The sequence below is a fragment of the Rattus norvegicus genome, chromosome X (assembly GCF_021556685.1).
Source record: "Rattus norvegicus strain SHRSP/BbbUtx chromosome X, alternate assembly SHRSP_T2T, whole genome shotgun sequence".
Taxonomy (NCBI): Eukaryota; Metazoa; Chordata; class Mammalia; order Rodentia; family Muridae; genus Rattus; species Rattus norvegicus.
The window spans coordinates 108,792,180-108,808,881 of record NC_141554.1 but is presented as its reverse complement, the minus strand read 5'-3'; the positions used below and the strand labels follow the sequence as shown (position 1 = coordinate 108,808,881).

Below are 16,702 nucleotides of genomic sequence, written 5' to 3'. Positions count from 1 at the left end.
CCAAATCTAAACATACACATACACACACACACACATACACACACACACACACACACACACACACACACACACACACACACACACACACACACCCCTTGCCTTGCTATCAGAATAGTCCAGCAGTGTTCCGATGTTACTTGTTTTACAGATAACATCATTGGGGTTTAGGAAGATTATACCAATTTCCTAAGTATTCTCTTGGTTAAGGGGTAGTAGTGCTGATTCTTTTCTGATTCTTGAACTTCAGAACCTAAGTTACTTACTGGACTGGATCTCCTAGGCATTGAAAACCTGGAAATCTTGCTTTAGTCAGGCTGGTCCCCATTAAGAGACTACTCCTTTTTATCCAAACGATGGCTAAGGCCTCAGTGCTGTGTCCTAAGCTGTCAACTGGCAAGAAATTCTCCATGGTCTCAATTACAGTCACATCACCTTGTAGGAGAAACAGTTTTTCTTATCCTCAAAGGTGCTGTCTAAGAATGACCTCAGTAGCTGCTGCCCAACAGGGAAGGGGCTTATGCTAAGATATGAAGGTGCATCTACCCCATTTGTTTTTCTACCCTGCCCATAAACAAGAAACTGAGCCTTGGGGGAAGGGCTGTAATATGAATTTCCATGGAAAAGGGAGGGAAACAATTGTAATAGGCACAACATCAAAGGAACAGTGCTTTTAAGACAGTAGCATATAGGAATTCAGAGACTGTGACAGCATGAACAAGACCCACAGAAGCTCCAGTCAGACAATTACAGCATACAAGGGGAAGTTAGGTGTAAAATCTCATCATTAGTTGGAGCTATTTGATAGCTACTGGGAGAGGGAGAGTCTGTTTCCTTACTGATCTAACCCCTGGAAAGTTGATACATTACCAGGATAGGCCAAACTCCCAATAATAGGTCAGCACCACAAACCAGACTTGATACGGAACGAATGTAAAAAGAACAAAATCACCAAGTTGGGTGAGACAGCATGAGAGGGTAGAAAAGGTGGTATTCGAGGAATTCAAAATAACATTGTCTGAAATTCTCAAAGCATAAGACAAACTGGAACGCTGTGTGCCCTTCCCTTCTATAAGCACTTTTTCCCCTCTGAGCGATCTTAATCACTTGAAAGTCCAATGAAGTCAGAAAACAGGTTAACACTCACCCAGAGATGTCAACACTGATCTTTGGAGACAGACAATGGTCATTAAGAGGCCACCAATTTATAGGGCAAGATTAGTAGAGATTTTACAGCAGCCTAAATCAGCTTAATTCCAAAATGGTGAAGAAATTTTGACAAGGATCTTTTAGCTTTCTGCTAGGAATTCTGGTGTAGCCTCCTCTGCTCCTTCCTTCTGCTGCTGTCACCCCGCCCCCATAAGATGCAGTGCGGCTCTGCTTCACCCACTGTCAAGGGAATCTGCTCTGAAACACTAACATTCCTGGGCTGCCTTTGCTGAATTATTCATTTTTGCTGCCTGGATATAACCAAATTTTTCTCATTAAAAGCCCTGGGTGGGGTTGACTAACTCCATCCAGGTCCAGTCCCACAGCCAGCCAAAGAGAAAGCCTAAGAGGAAGGCAAACGGTGGCAGGGCTAGCAGCTGACTCCTAAGCAAGAAAGGACAGCTGAAGGAACCTCTGGAAGGTGGCAGTCACAAAGTGACTGTGTGGTGACCATGGTGCTCCTTGGGGCTGATATTATTCTCTAGTACTTTGGTCCAAACTGGAAGGCCTGCTCTCACCATGGACTCAGAGTCAAGCACACACACAGTGGATGTAGCCCTACTGTTCAGAAGATCTCAGTGGCCTGTCTAGATTGGTTCTACCCTATGTGGCTGGAGACACAAGGACAAGTTATGACTAGTGTAGTCAGAAGCACTGGAGTCATTAGATAAAGAGATGCTGAAGAGGAGAGGGGGATTTAATTGTTGACTCCAGCTCTAGCATTAACTGGAATTCAGGATCATGGCTGGCCTCCCGTTGCCTGAGTCCTATCCTTACATATGAGACAGCAGACACTTTTAGAAAAGGATTGTGATCTTAAGCTCTATTGATAGAACATGAGGATCATGGTCCAGTTCTTGTTCCTGACTGTGTGATGGTGACAACCCATTCACTCTCCCAAAGCCTCAGTCTTCTCATCTATAAAAGGGTGAACAGTAGCTCCTACCTCAAAGAGTGCTGAAGACATGTATAAAGCAGCCAGTGCTGGGCCCTGGTAAATACTCAGAAATGCTGGATGCTCATCAGAGGCCACAGGCCCTTGATCCGGAGAACTTCACCTTTCAAGGTACTCTCAGCTATCTCTGCAGAGGGAACATGACATTCTCTTGCAAGTTGCCTGAGGCAGCGCTTCAGAATGTATGCAGCCTTGGGAATACTGCATGGGGACCAGTGCTCCCATTTCTCACCAGACTGCAGAGAAGAAACTGAGCATTGTTTCAGGGACCAAGAATGCTTAGTAGGTAAGCTAAGAGGTACAGCAAGCAGAATACTATCCCCTGCCCTCAGGTATTTACCTGGCCAGCAGGAGCTGTGGGTCTCCTCTTTTCTCCTTCCCAAGACCTTGGTTTTGCTGCGTTTTGTGCTTCTGGGTGGGATATAGATATAAGGATGTCCTTTAGTGGAACTATAGAGAAGGGGGCCAGCACTGGCTGTTTTCTACTGGTACTTCTTTCTTTGGGTCTTATTCTTCAGTTTGTTTTGTCCCCTTTCAACCTATTATTCCACTTTGTGTATGTGTGTAGTGTATGCTTCTCTGTGAATATGGGGGGTGCGGTGCAAATGTGGAGGCCAGAAGTGTCCTCTAAAGCTCTCTGCAGTATTCTCTTGAGACAAGCTCTTATACTAAACCTAGAAAGTACAATGCCTGGGCTGCACTGTCACCGAAACTTTGACTAAACAGATCACAGTAGGGTCTTGAAGTTTTCAGTTTTGCAAATTGCAGTTGGTTTCAGTATTTGAACTCTGAGAATCACCTTACATATAGTGAGTAAGATGAAGAGAACAGGGTGATGGCAAAAACTGAACTACCCAATCACCGGCCATGTGTGCACCACAGCCAAACTGAGAATTTGTCTCATGAGTCTTCTTTAAGCTTTGTGTCTACTTGAAATTTAGCGTTTTTCCCCCATAGGGGTCCAACAATCCTAGTTTGGCTAGTATCTGCTCGATTTTATAACAACACCGAAAATTTTGTTTCCATGGAAACCCCTTAGTCTTCAACAAACCAAAATGTTTGTTGACCAAAATGTTTGTGTTTTCTAGGAAAGCACTCACCTTACTTTATCTTACAAAGGAAGGGGTTACAAAATTTTCTCAAATCTCCCGCGAGGTGCTCCTGGCTTGCTAAACATACCTTCCCATTTACCTGAAAAGAGGTACACAGGCTTCTGCTTCCAGAGTCCCAGTATATAATTTCTCCATTGTCTTCCTAGACTTGCAACTTATCAAAAAGGAGCTAGACAACAACAGCCAGTAGGTCTCACAGCATAACAAATATGTTGGAGATGGAAACTCCAGGACTTCACCAAGGGCTATCCCCTCATGGTAGAAACTAAAGCAGAAATCAACCATCTGCTGACAGACTCACAAGGTAATAGAACAGAAGACATAGAGCATCACCACGGTAACCAGCCTCCAAAGGTCCCAGTTCTTGCTCCTTTCTATAGGAGTTTTCCAGAAACAAGATATTTCCTACTTCCTTTTCTTTTCAATAAAGATGTTAATTTTATTTTCCCGCATTTATGATTCATGTTCCAGGAGCAATTTAGTATCTTTTAGTTCCACCCCTTCACTATCATTTACAAACCTTTTCTTCCTGCCTCCTCATTTTCCCTTTCCCCACTATGACTCCTTTTTCTCTGAGTCCTCTCAATTTCTAGTCCTCTGTACCCTTAGCATCATTTCTATCTCTTTTCTGCCCGAGCCACACCCTCATTCAGGATGCTTTACCAGTCATAGTACCACTGGCCTAGGAAGTACTGGCAATTGTTCTAAATGGTATTCCTTATAATGTCCACCTTCTTGGTTCTGTTATCTTCTCACCACTAAGCTATGCACACCTAGAGCAAAACCATTTCAGATCACAGAGCAAATGAAAGGAAAGAAGGGCTCCAGGGCTGAGAGTCAGAATCAACATTTACCAAGTGATATGTGTCTGACCCTGCTCTAGTGTTTACTATCTCTTAATCCACTTGACAGTCACAACCACCCTGATGGAGTGGTTTATTTTCTCACTTAACAAATAGAAGCAGAGAATAGGGTATGGTGATGCATGCATATAATCCCAGCATTTGGGAGGTCAGGGCAGGAAGATCATGAGCCCAGAGCAGTCTGGGGTACAATGTTCCAGGCCAGCATGAACTACATAGCAAGATCCTGTCTAAAAACAAAGCCAAACAAATAAGACAAAGCTGGGGATACAGGAAATTAAGATAGTTAAAATGCCTGTAAAAGGTCACAGTAAGTAGCAGAAAAAAGATCTGAACACACGTGGGCTACCCAAAGCCTACCTGCCCTCTTTGTCTACTTTCTGAAGACAGTTAGGGAGCATACTGTCCTGACTTACTTAATGAGAATAATGGGGTCAAAGAAAACACATCGATCCATACTATTTCAACTATGTGTTGCCAATATAAAGGTTCTGGACAAAAATAAATAAAATAAAACATGCCCCCATACACACACCACCACCACCACCTACAACAACATAAAACAACAAGTCTTTTGCTTAAGTACATGGAGAAGTAGAGCATAAAGGGAGTGGAGGAACCCTAGCTGTGAGCCTATTCTTTTTCCAGACAGTTACTGCAAACACTCATTCTTTATTCACCAAACACAAATACAGTTAGTGTTCCCTATAAGCCAGACTCTGGTGACCTTAGAACGCCAAAGAACTCTTGAGAAGTTGTTAGGGGTCAAACATCCTGTCTATAGGACCTGGATGTTTAGTTGTCATTTCTGAACTTGTTTCTAGGAATAAGGATATTTATGAGTCAAAGAAAATGATAATTATGAAAGTGCCATATAAAGTGTCTAGCAAACAGAGGTCAACGTTGTAAGAACAGAATCCCTTCTGCTTAAGAAAGTTCTCCATAGGAAGAACAACAATATCAATAAACTGGGCCCCATCAGAGCTCCCAGGGACTAAACCACCAACCAGTGTGTGCACATGGAGGGAGCCACAGCTCCAGCTCTAAATGTAGCAGAGGATGGCCTTGTTGGCATCAATAGGAAGAAAGGTCCTTGGTCTTGTAAAGGCTCAATGCCCCAGTGTAGGGGAATGCCAGGGCAGAGAGGTAGGAGTAAGTGGGTCAAGGATCACCCTCATAGAAGCAGTGGAGAGGGGTGGGATAGGGGGTTTGCAGAAAGGAATCTGAGATGGGGGATAACATTTGAAATGTAAATAAGGAAGATATTCAGTAAAAGAAAAAAATGAAGAAAAAAAAGAAGGAAAAAATGAAACTTCTCAATATAACAAACAGGGGTGCTGTATTCTCCCAGAGATAGATCTTCTGGTACTGGGCTGTGGTCCTTCCTTTTCCCAGGTACTATGTCCTATGAGGACAAAGGGAGCAGAGTTGACAGAACAGGGGAGTATGATGGAAATGAATCAAGGGCTATATCGTTTGGGAAAAGGAGCTAGGAATTTCGTGGGTAGGTATTTATCATTGGCTACTGCTTAGGATATAGGCTTTGCATGGTGAGACATTCCAGGAATTCCAGGATGCTTGCTGGACAGGGTCCTGTGGGCGAGAAAGGAAGCTAAACCTGTAATCTCACCAAGGTGACACAACATTCCACAGGTACAGGGTGGGGTTTCAGCCTCCCCTTTGAAGGTCAGAGAAGGAGAAGCTCTGCTGGTAACAGAGTCCTCTATTTCACACTGAGCTTAAGAGAAAGGTCAGGACAATGGTAGACTTCGACCTTAATGAGCAAGGCCTAACACTGGGCCATCTAGCAAAGTTCTTAGGGTAGGCTTTCTTCGTTTGTGTTTTGCTTTTAGAGACAAGGTTTCATGTAGTCCAGGCTGACCTCAAACTTGTTATCTAGCTGAGCTAGCTCCTATCTCTTGATCCACCTGATTCTACCTCCCAAATACTAGGATTACAGGCCTATACCACCATATCTAGTAAGGTTGTACTTTCTTAAAGGGGGAAACTCAAAAGTTGCCCATAGCATGTACCTACTTGTCTCTCTGAGAAAGAAGCACATCACTACAAGTTGCTTACTTCTTGTTGCTAAAGAGCCTGTCTGCCCACTATGGAGCAGGATACTAAATTCCAAAACCATGCTGAGGAGGATTGTAGATAAAGACATTACCAAGACATTTTTGTCATCACTGTACTGAGACAATGGATGCCAGCACTGCAAAGGATGGTTGTCCCAAAGAATACAGTTTAAAGGAATGGTTCAGAAGGCTAAGGATACAGCTTAGTAGGTAAGACTGCTTGTACACACGAGGACCTGATTTGGATGTCTAGCACCCTCATAAAATGTCTGACACGGCTGTGCGTATCTGTAACCCCAACACTTAGGTACTGAGACAGGGAATCCTTGATCTCTCTGGCCTAGCCAAATCAGTATATGCCCAGTCCAGATAAGGTAGAGAGCCATAGAGGAAGATATCTGGTGTCTTCCTGTGTCTGTGTCTGTGTCTGTGTGTGAATATACCAAAGAAAACCCCACAACACACATATAATACACATACTACACTACCTTCTATCTGTGAGAGACACCATGTTCAAAGCATTAATTGGGGGCATGCTTACAGTTTCAGAGGGTGAGTTCATAATCATCATGATGGGGAGCATGGCAACAAGCAGACAAGCTTGGCATCAGAGTAGTAGCTGAGAGTTTACATCTGATCTGGAAGCACAAGGTGGAGAAAGAAGCTAATTGGTGATGGCACAGACTTTTGAACCCTCAAATCCCATCCCCACTGTCACATTTCCTCCCATAAGACCTCCTAATCCTTCCTAGAACAGTTTTTAATAACTAGGGACCAAACATTCAAATATATAAGCATGGGGGGGTCATTCTCATTCAAACTACCATATACACTCATACACACACACACACACACACACACACACACACACACACACACACACATTGTAGTTTAGGTAAATGGAAAGATTGTCAAGAAATTTTCAGGAAATGGATCCAATTGTTTTTTGTTTTTTTGTTCTTTCTCCTCTCTTCTTGCCTCAGCTGATTTTTTTTTTTGAGAACACGTTACTTCATAAATGGTAGAAGATGTATAATTGACTGACTTGTGGCTCAATTATAAAATACCTACTTTGGCCTGTTCCTAAGAGCTAGAAAGTCAGGATGGCAAGATTTCCTGAACTTGTGCTGTACCAACAGGAGGCTACGGCTATGAAGTACATACAGTACATAGCACAGGTGTGCACATGCGTGTATTCTGGGGAAGGAAACAGTGGCCATGCCAGTCAGCATAAAGCAGACTAATTTGAGCTTTTGCTAGGAGGGAACAATTACAAGAAACATAATGCAGAAACCAAAACATCAGAGATCTCCTCTAACATCTTCACTAAATCCTTGGATCACTTTGAGCCTTTCACTTCAGTGATTCTAGTGTGTACACCTGTGTCCTTCAAAAAAAAAAAAAAGGACTTGCATTTGGTCTTCAAGATCTGGCCACATCTTACTTGATTTTTTGCATGAAGATTTGGAAGAGTTCAGGAAAGTCTAACCTTTCTCTCCACTCATCACCAAAACAGTGTTTCAGCCATCAAACAAAGGCCAAAAGGCATGTCAAAACCACCTATGAGGACAGTTCATTTTACTGACTTTTCTGGTCATGGCTGGAGGTAAGGCAAGGTACTAGGCAGAGCTGAAGAGAATGAGTATCATGGGCTTGGAGCTTTGAAGACAAAGGAAGACTTTTAGAAGAACTGAGTTAATTTTATCGATGGTTCATCTTGTGGATGAAAGGATATCTTCACTGGGATTGAGACAATTTCCTCACTAACCACATTAGGATGATGATAGCATGTCAGATTTTAACAGAATGCTGAAATGTATCAGATAATTGTTTTGTATCCCACCAACCTGGAACAAAGACTTTTCACCCTTGATAATTTGAGCACAATTAAATGCCTGAAATGTCTCTTATAATAACTACACTTCCTTTTTAGCCTTTATAGGATAAAATAATCCACTCAGGACAGTGGCTTGGGGAGTATACTTTGGAGAGTACAGTAGACCAAATTCTGCAGCAAGGTTCAATTAATGCAATTGGCATGAATGAAGAATTAAAAGCTTCTCCAGGTGACTGGATTCTGGTATTTGGATGGTGGTGAAATGTTTCTTGTTGTGGGCTTTTGATTGTCTCTGTGTTTTCATTATCTAGTTTGTTTTGTTAGCAGGGTCTTAGTATATTGCCAAATCAGGCCTCATACTCTATGTATCCCAGGCTGACCTTAAACATACTAACCTCCTGCTTCTATCTCCCAAGTGCTGAGAATGCAGGCATGCATGCCAATCCGAGGCTTATTACTTTAGCTTTTTCTTCTGACTGCTGCTGACTGCTATTTGATTTTGAAGGGATTCACAGCAAATATTTTGTGGGCATTAAAAACTCAGAGAGAAAAAGGGAAAAGAAAAGAAAATTCCCTTCATCTCGTACACTTGCATAAACTGAGCTCCTCTGTGCTCACTGCCAGTTTCCTCCTGCGCCCTTCTCCACCTTGCTAACATGTTCATCTCTACTCCGTGAGCCTTCGAAACAGTTTTCTCCTATTCCATAGACCTGGAGATATACATGAATAACACATGGTCCCCCCAAGTCCCCTTGCTTAACACAATACAGCTGAGCGATTTCCTGCCTCTGTGCTCCTGGTTGCCTGGAAATATCAAGACCTCAGCATCCTATTTTTCGCTCCTGAAACCGGACCATAATTGAGGCTAGTTGCACTGGGTCTGCTGCTGTGAAAGAGCACCTGCCTTTGACTCAGCAGTGGGCACACTGCTGTGGAAAGTGAGGGGATTAGAGACCACGTGGGATGGAATGCATGGTAGAAAGGCAGTGTGAAGGTGACAGAAAGAAACTGACAATGGGGAGAGAAAAGAAGTCAGATTCCTCAGAGCAAAACTCGGTGTCTAACGACAATGTTGCTGACATTGCAGGAGGTGGTGGCAGCAAAAGCTGATGTGTGTCCTGCTGAGGCTTCGAGTAGCCTGTTGTCTGATTAGCATCTCTGGTGATTTTTTGAAGGGCTTGATCTTTATTAAAAATTTTCATTTGGAGCCATATATAGTATAACTTCACAAAATGAATAAACATTCCTGGTACAAAATGTGGTTCAATTTTGCATCTTACCTAAGGATTCTATTTATTCTAAGTAACTGTGGCTAAAAGGGCTTCATTAGCACAGTATATATAGAAACCACAGCTAGAAATCAAAAGGTCTGCTCATCATAATCCAAATTCTTTGGCTACAGCAAGTCATTCTTGGATGATAATTGCTAGCAGCAGGAGTATCACCTTCAGATTATGAAAGAGGGGACTGTGTATATATTAGTCTGCATGCACACACATGTGCATACTCACACAATGAGCCCAACAAGAGTAAAGGTTAGGCTAATACAATGTTCACTCAATTAAATTTCTTATTCTTGCCAGGTAAGTTTTTCAGACTTAGCTCTATCTATCTATAATATTGGTGAAGCTACGGCAAATTCAATTTTGTGCATAATTCTATGTAGTCACCAAACAAGGTTTTCCTTGCCACCTACTCCTGTAGTACCAGCAACATCATGGTGGAATAAAAGAAAGGAAAAGAGACAGAAAAACTAAAAATAAAGGTGGAAAAGGAGAGGAAGAGAAGGGAGCCAAAACCATGAGTTATTAGAAACCACTTAGAGAGGTCCCACAGCAAACAATGCTGCTAGTCTCACTGAACTCTCTTAAGAGGAGCATGTGTTTAGGGCTGGATTACTGAAGAGAGAGTAAGCATTTCGGGAGGATTTCTGGAGAGTGACGAGCTCTGTCACTTCTGGCAGGCATATTCCACACTAGATGGAAATGACGCTCACTACTGCTTGCTGAAAAGCTGCTTGTTTTTATATCATGTAATATGTAACCTGCTCAGATGCTAGGAGAGGCTCTCAGGCCCGGAATGATAATTCATGGAGATGCCCTCCTGGTCGGAAAGGAATTATATTCCAACCCAGTGGAGTACAAACTACACAAGAGCACACCCAGACTTCTGCTTTGTTCACTATCATATCTCTGGCACCTAGAACATCTGTCGTATGATTTGCACTCAATACATCATGGTTGAACAAGTGCATGAACTAGTAAAAATGAAATCCATTTGATACAGTAAATATTTATTTTCCCAGGTTCTGTTGCTTTTGTTATATAAAGACTTCTCATTTTACATAGCCACAGATTGTTAACAATGCCCAAATGACAGAAAAAAGTTATTCACAAGCATGGCCACACACATACACAAAATAAGCTCTGAGGAGAGTCATGACATGGTTCTATCAATGCTGAATAAGGATGCGAAAGTTATGAAAGTCAAGAAATAGGATAGTCGGGGAGTCCCAAACCTGCGGATCCCGGCCCGCAGCAGCTCTCTGCTCCCAAACCCCGGAGGAGAGAGACCTCACCGCCTGGTCAGGTGGGCACTCCTGAGGCTGCAGAGCAGAAGAGACCACCAACACTGCCCACCCCTGCCCACATCCCTGGCCCAAGAGGAAACTGTATAAGGCCTCTGGGTTCCCGTAGAGGAGGGCCCAAAAGCAGCAGGACCGCTGCGTCTGAGACACCGCCAGAACCTGAAGGGATCTACTGGATAAACAGTTCTCTGCACCCAAATCCCCTGGGAGAGAGAGCTAAACCTTCAGAGAGGCAGACACGCCTGGGAAACCAGAAGAGACTGCACTCTGCACACATCTCTGACGCCAGAGGAAAACACCAAACGCCATCTGGAACCCTGGTGCACGGAAGCTCCCGGAAAGGGCGGCGCAGATCTTCCTGGTTGCTGCCACCACCGAGAGCTCGTAAGCAACACCCCAGGAGCAAACTTGAGCCTTGGGACCACAGGTAAGACCAACTTTTCTGCTGCAAGTGACCTGCCTGGTGAACTCCAGACACAGGCCCACAGGAACAGCTGAAGACCTGTAGAGAGGAAAAACTACACGCCTGAAAGCAGAACACTCTGTCCCCATAACTGGCTGAAAGAAAACAGGAAAACAGGTCTACAGCACTCCTGACACACAGGCTTGTGTCAGAACCCAGAAATGAACCCACACACCTATGGTCACTTGATTTTTGACAAAGGAGCCAAAACCATCCAATGGAAAAAAGATAGCATTTTCAGCAAATGGTGCTGGTTCAACTGGAGGGCAACATGTAGAAGAATGCAGATCGATCCATGCTTATCACCCTGTACAAAGCTTAAGTCCAAGTGGATCAAGGACCTTCACATCAAACCAGACACACTCAAACTAATAGAAGAAAAACTAGGGAAGCATCTTGAACACATGGGCACTGGAAAAAATTTCCTGAACAAAACTCCAATGGCTTATGCTCTAAGATCAAGAATCGACAAATGGGATCTCATAAAACTGCAAAGCTCCTGTAAGGCAAAGGACACTGTGGTTAGGACAAAACGGCAACCAACAGATTGGGAAAAGATCTTTACCAATCCTACAACAGATAGAGGCCTTATATCCAAAATATACAAAGAACTCAAGAAGTTAGACCACAGGGAGACAAATAACCCTATTAAAAAATGGGGTTCAGTGCTAAACAAAGAATTCACAGCTGAGGAATGCCGAATGGCTGAGAAACACCTAAAGAAATGTTCAACATCTTTAGTCATAAGGGAAATGCAAATCAAAACAACCCTGAGATTTCACCTCACACCAGTGAGAATGGCTAAGATCAAAAACTCAGGTGACAGCAGATGCTGGCGGGGATGTGGAGAAAGAGGAACACTCCTCCATTGTTGGTGGGATTGCAGACTGGTACAACCATTCTGGAAATCAGTCTGGAGGTTCCTCAGAAAATTGGACATTGAACTGCCTGAGGATCCAGCTATACCTCTCTTGGGCATATACCCAAAAGATGCCCCAACATATAAAAAAGACACATGCTCCACTATGTTTATCGCAGCCTTATTTATAATAGCCAGAGCTGGAAAGAACCCAGATGCCCTTCAACAGAGGAATGGATACAGAAAATGTGGTACATCTACACAATGGAATATTACTCAGCTATCAAAAACAACGACTTTATGAAATTCATAGGCAAATGGTTGGAACTGGAAAATATCATCCTGAGTGAGGTAACCCAATCACAGAAAAACACACATGGTATGCACTCATTGATAAGTGGCTATTAGCCCAAATGCTTGAATTACCATAGATCCCTAGAACAAACGAAACTCAAGACGGATGATCAAAATGTGAATGCTTCACTCCTTCTTTAAAAGGGGAACAAGAATACCCTTGGCAGGGAAGAGAGAGGCAAAGATTAAAACAGACAGAGAAGGAACACCCATTCAGAGCCTGCCCCACATGTGGCCCATACATATACAGCCATCCAATTAGACAAGATGGATGAAGCAAAGAAGTGCAGGCCAACAGGAGCCGGAAGTAGATCGCTCCTGAGAGACACAGCCAGAATACAGCAAAGACAGAGGCGAATGCCAGCAGCAAACCACTGAACTGAATAGGACCCCCGTTGAAGGAATCAGAGAAAGAACTGGAAGATCTTGAAGGGGCTCGAGACCCCATATGAACAACAATGCCAAGCAACCAGAGCTTCCAGGGACTAAGCCACTACCTAAAGACTATACATGGACTGACCCTGGACTCTGACCCCATAGGTAGCAATGAATATCCTAGTAAGAGCACCAGTGGAAGGGGAAGCCCTGGGTCCTGCTAAGACTGAACCCCCAGTGAACTAGACTGTTGGGGGGAGGGCGGCAATGGGGGGAGGATGGGGAGGGGAACACCCATAAGGAAGGGGAGGGGGGAGGGGGATGTTTGCCCGGAAACCGAAATGTATATAAGAAATACTCAAGTTAATTAAAAAAGAAAAGAAAGAAATAGGATAGTCAATGCAAGCTCTGTGGGAAATCTCAAGAAAACTTCTTTACAGGCAGTAAATTGCCCTCATGTGACTAAGGGAGAGAATGATGATCCTGAGGATGTAGCAGGGGAGAAATGAGGTACACCTCAGTACTAGTAAATACGTATGTTCTAGCTAGAGCACTATCACACTGTTATATCTTGGGCACTGAATACAGAAGCCAGCAACAAAGGCAGGGGTTGTTCCCTGGTTCTGGTGCTGAGAGATGGACTCTCTTTGAAGACTCAAGGAATCTCAGTTAACCTTTCCATGCGCCTCCCAGAAGTTTGTAGTCCCAAATTATCCCTGTAAAATCCTTGTCTAAAATGTTTCATAAAAAGCAGGTCCAATCTTTGAAGCATCAAACTTGAGCCAGTCACTCTCTAAAGCGTAGGGAGAACACTGAACATATTGTGTTCTTCCTTGCCCCAACTGAATCTATCACAGTGAGACTCCAGGTACCCTTGATGCTGTACTCTGCGTACTCTCAGCCCATCTTCTGATATCCGCAGGGCTTAAGGGCCTCCTACCTTTGCTGCCAAGGCCCCCAAGTACCAGAAGTGGAGTTCCTACTTTCAAGTAAACTGTCACATCCTTTGAAATTAAAAATGACTCTGAAAGAAAAATTTCACATATAGAAAATAGATATAGCCTTGTTCCTTGGGGATCTAAAGGAAATGCTCTGGTCAGCAGCAGCAACAGATTTCTTAAATGGTTTCTGTCTTTTATTTCCATACACACCCTCTCTTAACTACCTATCCCCCTGCTTCCAAAACTTGCTTAAGCCTGGGAGTTTTCTCAGACTGTGAATACATCCTGCCTTTTTGACTTATGTCTCAGTCCATTCTCTACATCAGTAAGTGAAATGGACAGTATCAGAACTATAGCATCCCCAGTTATTAGAATAGGCCCAGGAAATTATGCTAAACCCTTCTCCAATTTTGCCTCCTCAAGTGTAGCCCAGAAGTCACAGAATTCACAAACAATAGCCATTCCAATAATGAAATGCTGCTCTTTACATTGAAGTTTCTGCAAGTCTGGTTGTCAGCAGGGTGCAGCTGCAATTCTCACTGTATAGGACTGAAACTGATGGCTTCCCTTTGTGGAATTATACATTTGTGAAAATGTGCCTAATGCACTTTTGGCACTTACAAAGCTATACTTAGGAAAGTAATTTTTTTCAAGACAAAATATAAAAAACAGGTTGTTTACTGTAACTTCTATACCACCTCAAGGACACACAGAAGCCAGTTCTCATGACAATGTATCATCCAATTGCTAAACTGGAAAAGATACAGTACTTTTTCCAACGTGGTGCTTCCTAGTGTGGTAGTGAGAAGGAAAAGCAGTTACAGGTCAAGGCTAGTCACAACTTTGTACCTTTCTCCCCACATCATTTCAAAGAAATGGCTTTCTTTTCAGTAGAACAAATTTGGAATTAGTATCTCAGCTGATTCTTGGCAAAACCAAGTGGCAGCTTATTTGGTTTTGGTTCCCTTCTTTATCCAGAGTCTGCCCTTGGGCACCCTAGGAAGCGTGCCTCTTCATCAGACCAGCCAGACATTTGCTCATTGCTGCAGCCTCTCATAAGAAAGAGTCTGTCCTCCCAGGAAGCTGACCCTGCCATGCTTTTCAGCTCTCAGTGATCCCATGGGGCACAGAGGAGGTGAGACCTACAACAATAGACCAGTCTCCAGGGGACTATGCCTTCCATTAGGAAGAATTCCAGATGACTGAATGTGAGGCTACAGGCCCAAGGGGCAAGTGAATAAAAACTGCTTTCTTATTCTCCTTATTACCATTGCCTCATGCTGGTGCTTTCTCTGCATGTTGAACTTATCATTCTATCTTGACAGAGAGTGATTCATAGGTGGTAAACTTGTGGATTTGGGTGCCAAGGGTTCGTCTTTTCAAACATGTTCCCTAATTGCCAGTCCTGTGCTGTAGATTTGGCAGGTAATATCTTTCTGCTCAGGAAGCTCTCGACAGAGTCGGAAAGAAGCAAAGAAATCATCAAGTGGTATGCTGAGAGATCGAAAAGGAAGGATCTAGAGAATACATAAAGGGTCTCCTAACTCAGACCTAAGGGCAGTGGCAGTGTTTCCATAGTCTTGTCTGACAAAAATTAAGAACACTGAGTCCGGACAGGTAAGAATATAAGGAAGGGTACTCTGTAGACAACATGTGAAAATACCACTGAGCTGTGAAACAGAATAGACAGTGTCAGACCAATCAGTAGAATGAAAAATATGACCAGATATTTCTGCAGGGTCTTGTCCTATAACCTGAAAGAAGTGGTGGTACTTGTTTGGTCAACGAAAGAGACAGGATCATGCTTATCAAGGATGGGGAAGTTACAGAAAGGAGACAAGTGGAACCGTGTTCTCAGTACCCCCCTCCCCGGTCCACTGCCCTGAAAGGTTCCAGGTTCGGTTCCTGCCTAAAAGTGGGGTATGTGATGCTTAAGGGAAATAAGGACAAAGGATGAAGAAGTAAAAGGGAGGCTAAAGATGTTACAGGGTAATTAGTATTTTGCTTTTGCCCACCATGTAAACATTGAAGCATATAGCATTCTCAGTCCAAATTCCAAAGACTGAGCTTACTCATCAATATTTTAGCATTTATTCTTGAAAATTCTCTTCTTTGGCTTTCATCTGTAATTTGAAAAATCCTCTTCCTTAATAACATAGCAAAAAAGGGAAGGGGATGCTGAATAAGATCTACACATGAATGCCTTGTTATTAATCACTCTATATAGGCAATAAGAACCCCTGAGCAATCTTCGCCAACCTCTTTCTGATGAAGCTAGACAGGTTACAGCCACCCAGACAACAAATTAACCAGTATACAATGGTACTGATTCCTTCCCTAGCACTCTGCAGAGCTGGTAGGAGAGTTTCCACTGAAGAAAAGAAAGCCCTTGGTTCCTCACTGCTATAATTTAGGAGGAGAGTGTGAAAGATTTAAGACACAGGAAAGCTAGAGAAAGGAAACAATGAAAGAGATGGGAATATAGGAGGGAGACAGACATGAGAGGCGAAACACAGAGAAAGAACAGAGGAAAACTAAGATGCAAAAAGGTGGACAGTGGAAAACTTCAGTGAAGAGAGAGCAAATCAGGTAGGAGGGGTACTCGGGGAAGTCCTGGGGCTTTATGATACACAGGGAAAATTGGACAAGCAAGCAGACAGGAGAAAATGGAGCTGCTTAAGCATCTGGATGCCATGGGCAGATGTGCAGAAAGCAAGGGAGGAAGGTCACATTCTGCCTTGCCTCCCACTTGTGATTCCTCTAAAGCTGACAGAGCCAATGTCCCAGCCAAGCACTCAGGATAGTGTCCCTTCCCACAAGCAGCCCTGGGGAGCAGACACTGAGGAGGAAGGATTTTGAGAGCTACAACAGGTCACAGGATTCCACAAAGAGTACCCGACCAAGGGGAACCAAGCAGGGGAGACAATGTGATCAGGTTAAAGGGAATAGGAAAACAATAGAGCTGGGCAGGTAAAGAGGGGGTCAGGCTGTGGGCTGTCATCCTCCATTCCTCTAATCCTGAGGGTATAAACAAGCAGCCCCCTGAAGTCAGCCTCCACACATCTGTTTGAC

At 43.5% G+C, this 16,702-nt stretch overlaps 1 long non-coding RNA gene across 1 annotated transcript in view; it reads right to left on the bottom strand.

Annotated features, from left to right (window-relative positions):
* Nucleotides 1-6,772: 6,772 nt before the first annotated feature.
* The window catches only part of LOC102555540 (uncharacterized), a 50,042-nt gene continuing 40,112 nt past the window's right edge, over nt 6,773-16,702 (bottom strand). The window contains exon 5 of the long non-coding RNA XR_015646666.1: nt 6,773-6,852. This is a non-coding gene — a long non-coding RNA (uncharacterized LOC102555540). The remainder of the gene's footprint in view (nt 6,853-16,702) is intronic.